The sequence below is a fragment of the Chaetura pelagica genome, unplaced genomic scaffold (assembly GCF_000747805.2).
Source record: "Chaetura pelagica isolate M959 unplaced genomic scaffold, ChaPel_1.0 scaffold444, whole genome shotgun sequence".
Taxonomy (NCBI): domain Eukaryota; kingdom Metazoa; phylum Chordata; class Aves; order Apodiformes; family Apodidae; genus Chaetura; species Chaetura pelagica.
The window spans coordinates 138,823-156,063 of NW_009952979.1; positions in this window are offsets into that span (position 1 = coordinate 138,823).

Consider the following 17,241-nt stretch of genomic DNA (forward strand, 5'->3'; position numbering starts at 1 on the left):
ACGTAATATGATTTGCCCAGTGCCCTGCTACAGTCACCTACAATTTTCTAACTAAACAAAATATTCACTCAAATGGGATAGAGACCTCTGATACCTTCAGAAAAGTATTTTCAGCCTTGAAATTTTGGGGTTTTTGGGGGTTAGAGACCAAACTTGGCTCCTAAGCAGGAACACACCCTGGGTTTAAAGAGAATTTGCAAGTCACACACTTAAGCATGGAAAAACCTTGCTTTTAGATTTCCCTGATGTTTGCCTTGCTTTTACTGACAGCACGTACATTTCTCATAAGAAGCTGGCAGCACAGCAATACAGATTCTATGCACTCACTTTACAAACCTGTCTCCTGAGCATTAGATGCCTGTCAGGATCAATGACAATGAAGAGTTGCCTTACAGAGGACCCACTTGAAAATGTCCATTCATCTGCCAGTTTACAGCCCACCACAAGCTCAGGAAAAGTGAAGCCTTGTGGGAATGCTTCAGAATTAGAATTACCCACAAAGTCACGAAAACATACCAGATGGAAGGCTTGCATGAGAGCTCAAGATTCACACAGCTCAGCTCGGGTCAGCATGCAAGTGACTGACGAGCACTTGGAACATCAGATTACAGAAAGTTCACCCTGGATGAGATCAGAAGCACGTTCTGAGCAAATGTTTCAAGTTCATCAAGTTGGATAGCTCTCCCTGGAAAAGCTATTGACACTAATTCATGGCAGTTAGGCTGCCACATAAAACATGGGGTCAGATATTTTTTTGGCAAGTTCATTATGCAAGAGTATAAAATACCAAAAATAAATATTACGGACAGGCACATGATGGAACAGCTCAAGTTGGAAAAGCCTACAAGAACTCCCAAGAGTCAAGTCATGAGCTGACTGTGCAGGTGATCCCAAAGAAGCAACAAAAAACCTTTATGCACTGCTATCATTTGTTCTTTACAAGACATATTATACAGGAAAATAATTCAGGCACCGTTTTGAATTTATCAAATGAGAATGAACAAGATTACTTTGCTTATTGCTCTGTTTCTAATATTAAAATTATTATGTTACTCAAAAGACTTGAAATATAAGAATTCCAACCCTTTCTCAACAGACTCTTAAATAGTATTTTAATATGTAAATATTGCGATTCTAAAGGTTATTTATGTTAACTCAATCCATGTATTGCCATAATTGCAAAGGTAAATCTTACATTGCAGCTCAAAGGAAGAAAATATTTCTGTGGTCATTTAAAAATATTACAGGACCATTGACAATGGGAACCTGATATCTTTAATATTTGCATAACAAAAAATAATGAAATGAATAGGACTAGAGTACTTACTGAGACTGATTAATGTACTCATTTACAGATTAAGTGGTCAATCACACACAATTTTATTACAAACCCTGTGTGAAGGGTAAAGACTCATTAGAATATGCATTATCCTGTGTCTTTGAAATAACCCTGTATAGAAGCATGGAAAACCTGAAAGCCCTGAAAACACATGAGCTGAATTTTGGAAAGCAGAAGATATAGCTTCCAGTTGCTTAAAGAAAGTTGGAAACTACAGAAATAAACACCACATCCAGACAGGGTTAGTAACGTGGGTAAAATGATAGAGCTTCTTAAAACTGGGAAATACAAACAAATCTGTATTAACTGTATAGAGGAGGCCAAGGTGGTCCAATATGGTCATGCAGAACAATTAAAAGAGTTTGGAAGATATTGATGAGTGTCATCAAAAAGTCTTTCTGTTTGTAGACAAAGCTATCTTTCATTACAGACAGGTGTGTTTTTCTTCTTTCTCCCTGGATACATAAATGAGCAAATGCAGACTCTTCGAGGAATAAAGTACCTGGTGATCCACAGAAGCTGCTAAGACAACTGACCATGAATTAATTTCTTAACAGGCATTAAAGGCTGGTGGACTGCAAACATGGAAGGACTAGTTGATAACTACAGCACACATGTGTTCATGCATCTCTTTTGTCTTTACTGACTGTAACACTTACTCTGGTTTGCACATAGTCTTGATTATAATCCATACACTGGTGTCAGAAGGACATCAGTATCTTTGGTAATAGTTAGACATAAGATACTGAGGGAGCTGGCATAAGAGGTCACCAAGCCACCTTCTGTCATTTGCCAGCAGTCTTGGATAAGCAGGGAGGTCCCCCTTTCCTAAAGATTGGCAAATGTGGCATCTTACAAGAAGACAGAAGGGGGATCTGAGGAACTATACAGGCCTGTCAGTCTGACCTTGGTGCTGGTGAATGTTATGAAGCAGATAATCTTGAATGCCATCACACAGCATCTGCAAGATAACCAGGTCATCGGGATCAGCCAGTATGGGTTCATGAAAGGCAGTTCTTGGTTGACAAACTTGATATGATGACCCACTTAGTGGATGAGGGAAAGGCTGTGGATATTGTCTACCTGGTAAAACATTCAACACTATTTCCTGCAGCATTCTTTTAGAGAAACAGGCTGCTCATGGTTTGCACTGGTGTACACTTGGCTGGGTAAAAAAACAGCTGCATGGCCAGGCCCAAAGAGTTGTGGGGACTAGAGTTAAATTCAGCTGGCAGCTGGTCACAACTGGTGCTACTCAGTGTTGGGGCCAATTCTCTTAGTATCTTTACCAATTACCTGGACTAGGAGATCAAGTGCACCCTAAGTCTGCAGACAGTGCAGGATCCTGTGTGGGAGGAACAGAATCCCTAGCAGGACCAGAACCCTGGACTTCCACAGGGCCAACTCTGGCCTCTTCAATAAATCATTAAGAGAAGTCCCATGGGACAGGGCACTAAATGGTAAAGGGGCTCAAGATAGTTGGTCAACATTCAAGGACCATTTCTTGTAAGCTCAGGATCAGAGCATCCCAATGGGTAGGAAATCAAGTAAGGGAGCCCAGAGACCTGCATGCTTAAACAAGGAACTGCTGGGCAAGCTCAAGTGGAAAAAGAGAATCTATGGATTATGGAAGGAGGAGCTGGCCACTTGGGAGGAATATAGGATTGATGTCAGAGGGTGTAGGGAGGCAATTAGGAAAGCTAAGGCCTCCTTGGAACCAAATCTTGCAAGTGAGGTCAAAGACAATAAAAAGGGCTTCTTCAAATCCATTGCAGATAGAACTAACATTATATACCATATATAACCAATATAGGCCCTCTGCTGAATGAGGTGGGTGCCCTGGTGACAGAGGATAGAAAGAAGGCAGAGGGACTTAATCGTCTTTACTGCTGCAGACTCTACCCAGAAGCCCCAGATCCCTAAAGCCCCAGAAGAAGTTAGGATGAAGGAAGAGTTTGCTTTGGTGGATGAGAATTGGGTTAGGGATCAGTTAAGCAATCTGGACATCCAAAAATGGATGGGTCCAGATGGAATGCATCCAAGGGTGCTGAAGGAACTGGGGATGTCATTGCTAGGCCACTCTCCATCATCTTTGGTAAGTCATGGGCAACAGGAGAGGTGCCTGAGGACTGGAGGATAGCAAATGTCACTCCAGTCTACAAGAAGGGCAAGAAGGAGGACCCAGGTAAGTATAGACCGGTCATGCTCACCTCCATCCCTGGAAAGGTGATGGAACACCTTTTTCTTGGCACTGTCTCCAGGCATATCAAGGATGAGGGAGTCATTAGGAGCAGTCAACATGGTTTTACCAAGGAGAAGTCTTTTTTGACCAACCTTATAGCCTCCTATGAGGAAGTAACTAGGTGGATAGATGAAGGTAGGGTGGTAGATGTGATTTATCTTGATTTCAGTAAAGCATTTGACACCATCTCTCATAGCATCCTTGCAGATAAACTAAGGAAGTGTGCTCTTGATGGTCAGGTACTGAGGTGGATCATGAACTGGTTAAAAGGAAGAAGTCAGAGAGTTGTGGTCAATAAGACAGAATCTAGTTGGAGGCCTGTGACTAATGGAGTCCCTCAGGGGTCAGTACTGGGACCAGTACTGTTCAGTATTTTCATCAATGACATGGATGAGGGAACAGAGTGTGCCCTCAACAAGTTTGCTGATGACACTAAACTGGGAGGAGTGGCTGACACACCAGAAGGCTGTGCTGCCATTCAGTGAGACCTGGACAGGCTGGAGAGTTGGGCAGGGAGAAACTTGATGAAATTCAACAAGAGCAAGTGTAGAGTCTTGCATCTGGGGAAGAACAACCCATGTCCCAGTACAGGTTGGGGGCTGACCTGTTGGAGAGCAGTGTAGGAGAAGAAGACCTGGGGGTCCTAGTGGACAGGAGGATGACCATGAGCCAGCAATGTGCCCTTGTAGCCAAGAAAGCCAATGGCATCCTGGGGTGCATTAGAAAGGGTGTGGTTAGTAGGTTAAGGGAGGTTCTCCTCCCCCTCTATTCTGCCTTGGTGAGTCTGCATCTGGAGTATTGTGTCCAGTTCTGGGCCCCTCAGTTCAAGAAGGACAGGGAACTGCTTGAAAGAGTCCAGCGCAGAGCCACAAAGATGATGAAGGGAGTGGAACATCTTCCTTATGAGGAAAGGCTGAGGGAGCTGGGTCTCTTTAGCTTGGAAAAAGAGACTGAGGGGCGATGTCATCAATATTTCCAAATACGTTAAGGGCGAGTGTCTGGAGGATGGAGCCAGGCTTTTTTCTGTGATGTGCAGTGAGTGATAGGACAAGGGGTAATGGGTGCAAACTAGAACATGGGAGGTTCCATGTAAACATCAGAAAAAGCTTCTTTACTGTGAGAGTGACAGAGCACTGGAACAGGCTGCCCAGAAAGGTTGTGGAGGATCCTTCACTTGAGACATTCAAAAACTGCCTGGACAGGTTCCTGTGTGATGTGCTCTAGGTGACTCTGCTCTGGCAGGGGGGTTGGACTAGATGATCTTTTGAGGTCCCTTCCAACCCCTAAGATTCTGTGATTCTGTGAAGATTCTGTGACAACACCAAGTTGCACAGGAATGTTGGTCTGCTTGAGGGTAGGAAGGCTCTGTGGAGGGATTGAATGAGGTTCAACAATGCTCAGTGTCAAGTCAAGCACTTGAGTCAGAACAACCCCATACAATGCTGCAGTCTTGGGGAGGAGTGGCTGGAAAGCTTCCCAGAGGAAAAGGACCCAGAGGTGTTGGTCAAGGGCCAGACAAATATGAGCCAGCAGTGCGTGCCCTAGTGGCCAAGAAGGCCAATGCCATCCTAGCTTGTAGCAGAAATAGTGTGGCCAGGAGGACTAGAGAAGTGGTTGTCCCTCTGTTCTTGGCACTGGTGAGGCCATACCTTGACTGTGTTCAGTTTTGGGTCCCTTGCTACAAGAAGGAAATTGAAGTGCTGGAGCAAGTCCAAAGAAGGGCAAAAAAGCTGGTGAAGGGTCTGGAGCACAAGTCTTATGAGAAGTGTCTGAGGAACCTGGGGTTGTTTAGTCTGGAGAAAAGGAGGCTGAGGGGAGACCTTATCACTCCCTACAACTACCTGAAAGGAGGCTGTAGTGAGGTGGGGGTTGGTCTCTTCTTCCAAGTAACAAGCAGTAGCACAAGAGGAGATGACCCCAGGTTATGTCAGGGGAGGTTTACACTGTATATTAGAAGCAAGTTCTTCACTGAAATTGTTGTCAAGCACTGGAACAGGCTGCCCACAGACGTGGTTGAATCACCATATTTGGAGGTGTTTAAGAGTCATGTAGGCGTGGTGCTCCAAGACATCATTTAAGACCAGACTTGGTAGAGTTAGGTTAATGGTTGGACTCAATCACCTCAAAGGTCTTTTCCAATCAAAATGATTCTATGATTCTATGTCAGTGCTTAACATCCAACTGGATTTGATAGATGTACAACAGTAGAATACCTATATAAAGTATATATATGTATAAGTAAGCGTCCTTAAGCTGAGTACTCTGTGCTCACAATAACGTTTCGTAAGAGTGTATGGCAGCAAAGAAGACTCCTTAAAGTTGGAATGGGCACAAATGCTCCAGTGATTACAAGGCTACACTGTGTTTCCAAATAAATTCTTGGCTTTTTAATAGGTAAACCAGGTCACCTAAGCATGGTGACGTACTTAAATTCTATTTCCCATACACATTTGAAAAGTTTAATACACAGTATTATAGGCTAACAATTTAATGTAAACACAGATTGTGTTACAGAGTGCAGATGTTTGTTAATCAGGGCCCATGACTACCAATATTTTAAAAAAATGCTTTTGAAGTAGTGTAATACAGCTCTGTAACCATCTTCTTTTTTTTTCCTCATGCACATCAGTACACCACCAGTAAAAAGCTGCTCTGACAGAGAAAAGAAAGAGAAAATGTGAGGACAGTGTAAAGATTCAGTGAATGCAAGCCATTTAAAACATGTCAGAAGAAAATTTAATAAAGTTGAAAACACTTGTTAGTTTTGTTCCAAGCCATAAAGCTGAAAATATTTTTTTTTTCTTTTAAAATACCAATTCAATCATGTGAAAACCAGGGAAAAGTAAGAGTAAATCAATAAACCAAACAATTTGCTTGCTCAAATAGACTGTGTAGAAGACTGACTAAAGAAGTGTTGTACGCTCCTTTCACAAAGAATGCAACTGATGCAACTAAGCCCTTTAGCTCTTTGAAATAGTTTCCTTATTAAATTAAATAAAATGATAAATCTGTTATCATATTGTATGTCAGTTCAAGGTGTTTTATTCTTCTTTGAGAATAAGCAAATGTTATGTGAGACTATTAAAGTGAGATCTGTATATGCAAAGCTTTCTATACTTTCTACAGTTTTAGCTGTTCACTATAAAATAGCACTATGCTGAAATGAAATAATTTTTTTTCTGATCTCAACATTATTATTATCTTAATGATTTTGAGGTGCTGTTAGCATTAACAGCAACGTGTGTCCCAAACTGAATAATTAGCTTAGCTTACATCATAGGTACCAAAAAAGCTTAGCTTACTGTAAACCAGCCAGTCCCTTGCTTATTAGGAAACGTAGGATGAATAATGACCTTTTTATACATACATGTAAAATTAATTTGATGATAACTTCCACCTCACTTAGACAATTCGTAATAGTTTTTCTCTAGAGATTAACTAAACTAAAGTTACTACGGAGTAGGGCCATGCATTACATTTCTTTGCTGTGCTTTAAGGAATTATGGTAGGCACACTGCATCCCAGAATCATAGAATCATAGAATCTTAGGGGCTGGAAGGGACCTCAAAGATCATCTAGTCCAACCCCTCTGCCAGAGCAGGGTCACCTAGAGTACATCACACAGGAACGCATCCAGGTGGGTTTTGAATGTCTCCAGTGAAGGAGACTCCACAACCTCCCTGGGCAGCCTGTTCCAGTGCTCTGTCACTCTCACAGTAAAAAAATTTTTTTGGATATTCACCTTGAACCTCCTATGCTCCAATTTGCACCCATTACCCCTTGTCCTATCACTGGTCATCACTGAGAAAAGCCTAACTCCATCCCCCTGACACTCACCCCTTACATATTTGTAAACATTGATGAGGTCACCCCTCAGTCTCCTTTTTTCCAAGCTAAAGAGACCCAGCTCCCTCAGCCTTTCCTCATAAGGGAGATGTTCCACTCCCCTAATCATCTTCGTAGCTCTGCGCTGGACTCTTTCAAGCAGTTCCCTGTCCTTCTTGAACTGAGGGGCCCAGAACTGGACACAATACTCCAGATGTGGCCTCACCAATGCAGAATAGAGGGGGAGGAGAACCTCTCTTGACCTACTAACCACACCCTTTCTAATACACCCCAGGATGCCATTGGCCTTCTTGGCCACAAGGGCACATTGCTGGCTCATGGTCATCCTCCTGTCTACCAGGACCCCCAGGTCTCTTTCACCTACACTACTCTCCAGCAGTTCAGCCCCCAACCTGTACTGGGACATGGTGTTGTTCTTCCCCAAATGTAAAACTCTGCACTTCCCCTTGTTGAATTTCATCATGTTTCTCCCCGCCCAACTCTCCAACCTATCTAAGTCTCTCTGAATGGCAGCACAGCCTTCTGGTGTGTCAGCCACTCCTCCCAGCTTAGTGTCATCAGCAAACTTGCTGAGGGTACATTCTGTACCCTCATCCAGGTCGTTGATGAAGATGTTGAACAACACCGGTCCCAGTACTGACCCCTTAGGGACTCCACTAGTCACACACCTCCAACCAGATTCTGCCTTATTGACTACAACTCTCTGACTCCTTCCTTTCAACCAGTTCCTAATCCACCTCACTACCTGATCACCAAACCCATACCAGCCCTGTATGTCTCTCTTCCGTTGCTGCATAAAAGCAGTAGACAGTAATTTGTTAGAGGAAAAAAAAATCTTCATTGATTTGGATGTGTAGCTGTGAAAATTTGAGAATTGTGAGCTGGTAAGAACGTCATACTTCCTATATCAGCTGTTTTCATAAAGTCATAGAGTGGTTTGGGTTGGAAGGGACCTTAAAGATCATCTAGTTCCAATCTCCCTGCCAAGGGCAGGGATGCCTTCCACTAGAGCAGGTTATCCAAAACCCCATCGAACCTTCCCCTGAACACTTCCAGGGAGAGGGCTTCCACAACTTCCCTGGGCAACCTGTTCCAGTGCCTCACCATTCTCACAGTCAAGAATTCCTTCCTAATCTCCCCTCTTCCAGTTTGAATCCATTACCTATTGTCCTCTTACTACAAGCCCTTGTAAAAATTCCCTCCCCAGCATTCCTGTAGCCCCTTCAGGTACTGGAAGGCTGCTGTGAGGTGTTGCCAGAGCTTTCTCTTCTCCAGGCGGAACAACCCCAACTGTCTCATTCTGTCTTCATAGGAGAGGTGCTCCAGTTCTCCAACTATCTTCTTGACCCTCCTCTGGACTTGTTCCAGGAGCTTCATGTCCTTTCTGTGCTGGGGGCCTCAGCTCTGAACTTAGTACTCCACGTGAGTTCTCATGAGAGTGGAATAGAGGTGGAGAATCACCTCTCTTGACCTGCTGGTCACACTTCTTTTGATGCAGCCCACCATAAAGATGGCTTTCTCCGCTGTGAGCATACATTGCCAGCTCATATTCAATTCAAAATTCACCAGTGCCCATGATCCTTTTCCTCAGGGTTCTCTGCCCAGCCTGAATTTCATAGAATCATAGAATCATAGAGTGAGAGTTGGAAGGGACCTCAAGGATCATCTGGTCCAACATTTTTAGGTATACTATAGTTTATATGAGCTGGCTCAGCACCCTGTCAAGCTGAGACTTTAAAAATGTCCAAATGTGTCCAATTTGTGCTTGGGATTGCCCCAACCCATGTGCCAGACCTTGCACTTGGTCTTCTTGAATTTTATGTTGTTTGCATGGGTCCACCATTTTCACTCTATTTCCTTCACTGGTTCAGACTCACGATTGCTTGCTCAAAATGTCTAGCTCTTGTTTTTCTTCTTGTAGTACATAAGTCTGTCAAATGCAAATGGTCTGGTACATCTTTTTCCAGAATGTTATTTTTTAATTGTCTAATGGACACTTTTCCTTAACCTATGTTGTTCTTAAAATTCCTGTCACCTATTTGCCACTGCCATCTTCCAAAAGTGCAGCCATCGCTGCATCAGGAAAATAAAAGGACAGAACTTACGGTCTTGAGGTTGTAATACCTCACCTTCCTAACAAAAAATTGTATTAATAATGACAAAATATATTTTATAACAATAGTTTACTATTTTTATTTTGCTATGAAAGACAAATAATAAATTTCCAGTATAAACCAAACCTCAAAGTAAAAATTTACTCCTTATAACATAATACTATTCTGGAGTTTTCCAAATTTTGTAATTCTAGTTGTTAGGGGGAAAAATATTTTTATATGTCCAAGATTTTTGGTTTTGTCCAGATTTGAAAACAAGAAAAGCAATTCTAGGCCATATGCCAGAAGGATTCAAGAATATAGTTTCCTTTTAAGCAGAAATCTATCGATCATTAAGCATAAGATGAAATGAGTAAACTTCATCTAAGTTTTGAATTTTATAACACTGATGACATCCTGCTTACTAGATTTGTCCACCATTATTTTTTCAATAACAAATATTTGAGATTAATTCAGTCCTTTCTCTATTTATTTTCTGTTCACTACTTGTTTAACAGCAGTCTTAGTCACAGACTAATCTTCATTAATTTTTGTTATTTTAAATTATTCATTTCCGAGTTTTCCTCACCTAACCATGAGTACTTTATACCCACCCTGTGAGAAGCTGACAGTCTTTATGACTGTGAATCTTGAAAAACAAGCGCAAACCTTTAGCGAGGTATTCAAGGATGAGTTGGAGTGTCTCTTGATAGAGCAAGCCATGATAGTGAGAATCAAATACTTTTGAGGGACTTAGAGCCTGGGTGCTGAGAGTCAGGAGTCTGGTGTCACATGACCAGTTTTGATGTTGGGAAAGCCATACCTTCCCTGATCACCTGTGGTTGAGATATGTACCTTGTCAGGGAAACACTGTATGCAAACTAGCATCAAAATCTTGAAAGGAAAATCAATTTAACACATAAAGAAAAATCTTAACCAGCACTGTTTAGCTTTTGTTGCCCACTATGGTATATAGTCACTTGATAGATACAGAATGCCAAAAATAAGTTTAAGTAGCCTGGCTTCAGTTGATTTAAGGCAGCTCCTAAATATTTTTTGAACAGCATTTCACATTTAATAAGAAACACATTCTGCTTCCTCAGGATACAAAACCAGCAAAAAAAAAAAAGTTCTTAAGTAGAACAACAGAATCTCTCCATTTTACCTACACACAACTTGCTAAGCAGAGATTTGAATATAGCTAGAGCTGAGGGGGTAAAAAAATGAAGAGTATTTTAACAGTGAAGTAAAACCACAACTAATGACTTTAGGAGACAGAAGCTAGGTGGACAAGAAAAGCACTACAGTTTTAAATATATGATATTTGGCTTCACCTCCCAAGTAAGAGGGCTGGCACTGATTCAAAAAGGCTGGTCTGGCATGCTTGTGCCTCTGAGAAGGACCACACTGCCTGACGGAAACAGCCACAAAAGCCGCAGTGGGAGCGCAGCCTTCCAAAGGCAACAAGAAAGCAACCAGACTGGCAATTAGACCATGCTAGTGCTTGGCTTTGGCAAGCAGAAGGCAGGCATCTGAAATGGCTCATCTGTCCACAGGACATGGGCCCAGAGACCAGCAGATGGAACAAAGTAAAGCAGCCATCAGATAACAGAGGGAAGCATTTTGAGCATGGATGACCTCCTCCCCTAGAACCAACATAACAAATATGATAGGAGTTTTACACCAGCTTCTACATATTGAAAATAATATTTTTACAGTGCTCATTGAAACCTAAGACAGCTGTGCAAAGCGTCTTTGTTTCAGAGACGTAAGGCAGAATACAATTTTTTATGTCTATTCAGTCTGTATCCTGGAATCCTCTTTTCATCTCACTGGATGCCAAACAACTCATATTTTAAGCATTTTCCCTTTTGCCATGTGATAAACTGCACTGTAGGCCAGATTTCTTTGTTGCAAATATCTCTGGAGCCTACAGGCATTGTGGCTTTCACAAACATTGTTTTAAAATACTGCTTTTCCAATTTCAGTGAGAGTTTTCTTACTCCTCTGTTGGCTTGCTCTTTCATTCCAATAATTCAAGAAACAAACATTAGCAACTGTTGATTAAACAAGTGGTTAAGAAGGACCAAGAGTTTTTACATCTGAACTTTGTTGGAAACTAAGCATTTATCCAAGGGTCATATTTCACATATTTTGTGTATCAAAGAACATGAGAATGTCAGTTTCTTAGATAGTCATGGTCATGGCCTTGAACAATCTGCTGCAGCTGACTCTGCTTGAGCGGAGATGGGACTAAGAGGCCTTCAGAGGTGCCCTACTGTGTAGCTATGTGATTGTGTGAACATGATGGAGATCCATCAATAAACATGCTGCTGTCATTCTTTCTGACTGATGCTGAATGAAAGAATTGTGCAACGCTTATTTACTACTACATCCAACTTTTCTGCATACCACCAGCTACCTCCAGGGCATGCATAATCTAGATTTAGTAATAGGTTTCATATTTGCGAAGGAGCGGACTTTTCCTCACACAAACAAACTATGCCCTTTAGGTCAGCAGTCATAACTGATGTAAAATGGCTGCTCTGTCAGGAACTTTAAACCCTCTCCTTTCTGCTTGCCTCCTCTGCCACAAAACAACAACTTTGACTCCATGAGGCACTAACCAGCCTGCCAGGCAGGAGCAATGGTGGGAACCCCCCAACAGCACTGCAAACAGCCAGCCTGCCCAGGGACGGTGCAGCAGGACGGGAAGAAAGTCCCTGCCTCATTGGCAGGGAAGACCCAGGAACAAGATACTGGCCAACCAAGGACAAAGGAGTGAGTCCCACAGACTCATAAAGAAGTTGCCTACCTGCTTCCTGCTGCCTTCCTTTGGACGGACACTGAACCTGTTGCTGCTTGACTTTGGGGGGTTTGCCTGCTCTTTTGTGGCTCCTGCTCGTCTGTGGTCCCTGCTTACCTGTGGTCCCTGCTTCCCTGCAGTCCCTGCTCACCTGTGGTCCCTGCTCACCTGCGGATCCTGCCTGCTGCCAACTGCCTGTGGTGAGACTTCTTCCTGCCACCTGTGGGTTCTAAGACCAGGTTGCAGAGGAACCCATTTGCACCTAATACAGAAATACCTAGACCATCTCAGGAATAAAGTAAGGGATTGCATTTTGGTATTGTTCCCTCCATAAGGTGTTCCTGCTCTGACTTACCTACACACAAACTGTGACCCTATACGGGACAGGCATCGGGCATATCCCTCCTTCCTCTTCCCCTCTTAGATAAAAAGAGTTAACCTTGGTGTGTAAATAATAAGGTGTATTCATATGTAAGTATTAGTACATGTATAAGTATTTGGTGTCTCAAAGACCCTATGTCTCCTGGCCCCTTCCTCCCCTAAACTGTGTTAAATTCCCTAATAAACTGTTTTAATTCGTTAAACTATAAATTTGCGGTCAGGCTAAATTTGTGGGTGTTGTAGGACGCATGATTCAGTATTCCATCTTAAAAGTCAGCTTGCAGAGGCTGCTCCTCTGAGAGGCGAGCGCCACGTGCAGATCCTTTGGTTCCACTAACAAATTTTTCCAATAAGGAAGGCAAGGTGTGTTTTAACATCCTGACAAATTGTGCCAGTGAATGTAATATATCTTGTTCCTCAATGACTACTGCAGAATAAGACATTATTAATTTTTTTAAAAGAAACTGGAAATACCAGTGTGAACAGGGCTGCAAGAGAAAGTTGCAGGAGTATATTCCATAGGTAGGGAAGTAAACTCTAGGAAGACTGCAAGATGTACAGTTCATTTTTTTTGTTTATACCTTAAAGAGGTAGCATTTCTATGCATGTTTCTAGACTGTACTTTACCGAGCAAATTTCTATTAATGTAATATCTTTGTGAATAAGCCCTCAACCTAAATTACATGTTTGTTTGTTTTTTTCCAAGATGGAACTTTAATTGGCTTTAAAAGATGAACTGCAGCTAGAATACACATTTTGCTCCTTAAGCTTTTCTAACTCCACTATAGTTTTGAGCGTACTACTTAAGACACCTTGAAGAAATCTGATTTTGAGAAATAAATCCAGACTCTTGAAGGAGGAAACTAAACATGAACTCAGAAGCAAAAACCATCATCCTAAAGCTGAGCAGCTGAAACCTGAATATCTAGTCAGGCACAGGTCGCCTCTGAAACTGCCAATAAAATCACTCTTCCTGCTGGCTGCAATTATTGGCTAGTCAGACCTACTTCCTTATTGTCCAGCTTGTCATATGGGGCAATTTGATGAGCGTACCTGTGGGATAGAATGCCTCCAGAAGCTTTGTTTCCTTTGTCTGCAAGTCCCTTACTCATCACTGGCAAAACTTTGTGGAAAAGATAAAATACAAGAGCAGAAGCAGCCTGGAGCTGTGAGGTCATCAGACTGGGCTTCGGAATCTTCAATCATTCCTTTATACAAATACACATGGGAAGTGGATGTCAGTTTGAAATTCTGAGTTATTCACATGAATGATTATTTAAGTTCAAAGGCGTGGCAAGACATATTTGTTTTAGTTAAAGAGAATTCCAAGTTAGATGCAAGCTGGAAAAGCTATAGTAGTTTGTGATTCACTGTCAGTTTAAGAATCAGGATCAGTATTTCCTGAAGGGGTAGAAAACAAGGAGGCTATAAGAATGTTTATTTATATAAGAATGTTTAATTATTATGTATGTGTACAACAGTATTCCCTTTTCAGAGAGGTGGTAAATTCAAAACCAAGAGTGGTTCTGCAGAACAAGACCTGACTCACTCTGGTGAAGCCAAAACCCCATAATGTATTGTTAGCTAGGGAATCTGATTAATTTAAATAATATCAAAATAGGGAAAACATGTGCCTGTTTAAACTTTAGCACATAAATAGGAAACAAAAAAAATGTGCTGCTTTTACTAAAATGTATTGAATAACTAACTTTCATACCAAATTTCTATACTGTAGTTTATCTCACCTGACTAATCCTGTTAGTCAAAGGTTTATGTATTTATCTTCATGACTCTTGGATCTGTGCAAAACACGAAAAAACAATTTGCCTGTGCTGTATTTCGAGAAAGGTTAGTCATATTATTTTGGACAATATCCTTTTCTCCTATGATTTAACAGAATAATGTAATATATACCTTTTTAAGGTAGCTGAAATTTTAAGTCTATTTGAGTTAGCTACAACCACTGCAATAACATGTTCCACCACAAGCTGATACATATTCTCACAGATCTGATTCTACACATAGGTTTTAGGTATTGTTGATAAAATATTTCCTCTAAGGCCTGTTATGGGAAACTGTTCTTCCCCACATAAGTCTCAACAAAATGCCTTTTAAGCCAGTGAAGGCCTTGTGCTGAATATTCGCAGCTAATGGACTAAAACAGACTTGTTACTCAAGGACAACTGAACCCAAAACAACAGATGTGGTACGGGACAGAAAAGATAGGTGACAAGTCATACTTTGCCCCTGGTAGTCACCGCCCTAACTTGAGGCTCATGGATGCCAATTGGCTCTGGACAGTGACACTTACTGGACAGGTGGGTGGGGACACACACACACACTCTCCTCTCCTCATACCTGCACACATAGTGTGACCTCTTAAGGAGGTCTGACGTTGGGCTTCCTCCCTTCTCGCTTTGGTCCTCAACCCTCTCTCAGAGAGAACCCCTTAAAAGCATAGAGCCTTTTGCATTTCTTCACTAAAGGTCACTTTCTTACTATATATATATACACACAGTATATATATGCGTGTGTGTATATATGTGTGCAGGAGAGACAGATTGCCCACAAAGAATATGAAACAGCACCCCTTACTGCCCAATTGGATCATTGCACGAGAACCATATAAATACCCAGGAAAAAAAAAAAAAAAAAAAGGAAAAAAAAAAAAGCGTAAGTGGCAACAAAGTCAAGTCCAGTTAAACGATTTTTAGTGAGGATAAGAGAAGTGTGGCAGAATTAGTGCAGTGACAGTAGACACAAGGAACATATAAATGTAGGAATAACTTGCAGAAAACGGAGTTTGTGAGTAGAATTGCTGTCTGATTTATTTAATGGCCAAAACCGAGAAATATCCATCACGGAACTTTTGGCAGATATTCTCTTCCTATTGGCTCCTTCCACACTGTGTATGAGGTCACTGGGCCTCCAGCCCTCCTGGCATATACATACACATGCATCAAGCTAAAATAAAGTATTATCTTCTAGTGTTCAGATTATTGTCAAGTCATTTTCAAGGGGAAAGTTTTCAATGAAGTAGCTTTATGTATAAAATACTGAAGTTGTCCCTGCTGCAACATAGACATTACAGTCATCAAAAATACTTTTGTTTTACTAATAAGATGTATAATAATTACGTACTTGCAATACAAGCTATGAGAATTATTATTTCTTAATGAACCTGTTTAAGTACCATAATTCTTCTAAACACAGGGAAGAATTTTGATCCCACAAATTGCTAGACGATATTTTACTTTTTAGTTAAACCATGGCACAAATTCTGAAGGTATCTATATTGTCTAAATTTACCTCTCATTATGCAAATTCTGCTGTTGTTTGATTGCAAAAGTGCATTATTTTTTTTAAGTTACTGCAGAATATTTTAGAATACCATATTAGCATTCCCAAAGGAAATAAATATGTTATAAAGAATGAGAAATCATGAAGTGTGTAAAGAGTTCTGTTTTCAAAAAACTTTAGATTATGTTACATGACAAAGAGGAGTGCATTCCAGGGCCTGAAATAAATGCTGAAATGCATATGATAGGACTCATAGAAAGAACGATAAAAGTATCATATGAAGTTGGAGATGTGATACGAAGTCTATAGTCTCTAAGTCGTGCTGAACAAAAACCTGTGCTGGATGAAAGGAAACAACTACAATAAAACAAAGGAAAAATTAATAATTTATTATTAAACACAAGTACTTTGAACTTAGATCTGTGTTGTGTCAGTTCTCTACATTGCTTTCTTATGTGTGTGTGTGTTTCTTCACATCTTACACTACACAACCAAAATATCCATGTTCATCCCAGATCCTCAACCTACACTTTGAAGGCCATTGTCACTATTTTGCTATATTCTGCTCAAACCAGTGTTATGGGACCCTAAAGGAGGACTTTTTGATCTGCAGCAGTATAGCTAACAGTTTTCCAGATTACAAATTCTTTTGGCAGAATTTCTTGGCAAAAAATTCATGGGAAAAGATCATAAATAACAGGTTGTTTGTGTTTTTAAAAAATATTTTATTAGGTTTTCAAAACAAGTATAAATTTAGTACTGTGTGGTGGTTTTCCGACCTTCTAAACTTTATACAATGATCAAAGAAATATGGAATATTCTTGAGGAAGCAGCTTAAACACTTACAACAAATGACTTTCCCATTCTCATCATCTTGCTAGCACGTTCACACAACTTCTAGCAGGAATAAACACCTCAAGTAACATGTAAGCACTTAATAACTGGGTGACGCAAAATCCACTCCCTACATCTTGCCACAATGAGATCAGTTAAGAGATAGGTTGATGGTGCCAAATTTGTATTTGGAGTCAAGCTTCCTTTAAGCCTGAAGGACCTATAATATTAATTGTGTACCTCAGTTTGTTGGATGCCTTGCATTTTGGAATATTGGTGTAATATTGGTTTAAGAGGACTAGCACCAGCATGCCTCGAGATGCTAAGGAGTGACTGATGTGTTCTTTTCACAATGCTTGCAAAAAAATAAGTCCTTTTTGCAATGGGTGTAGAAAATTAC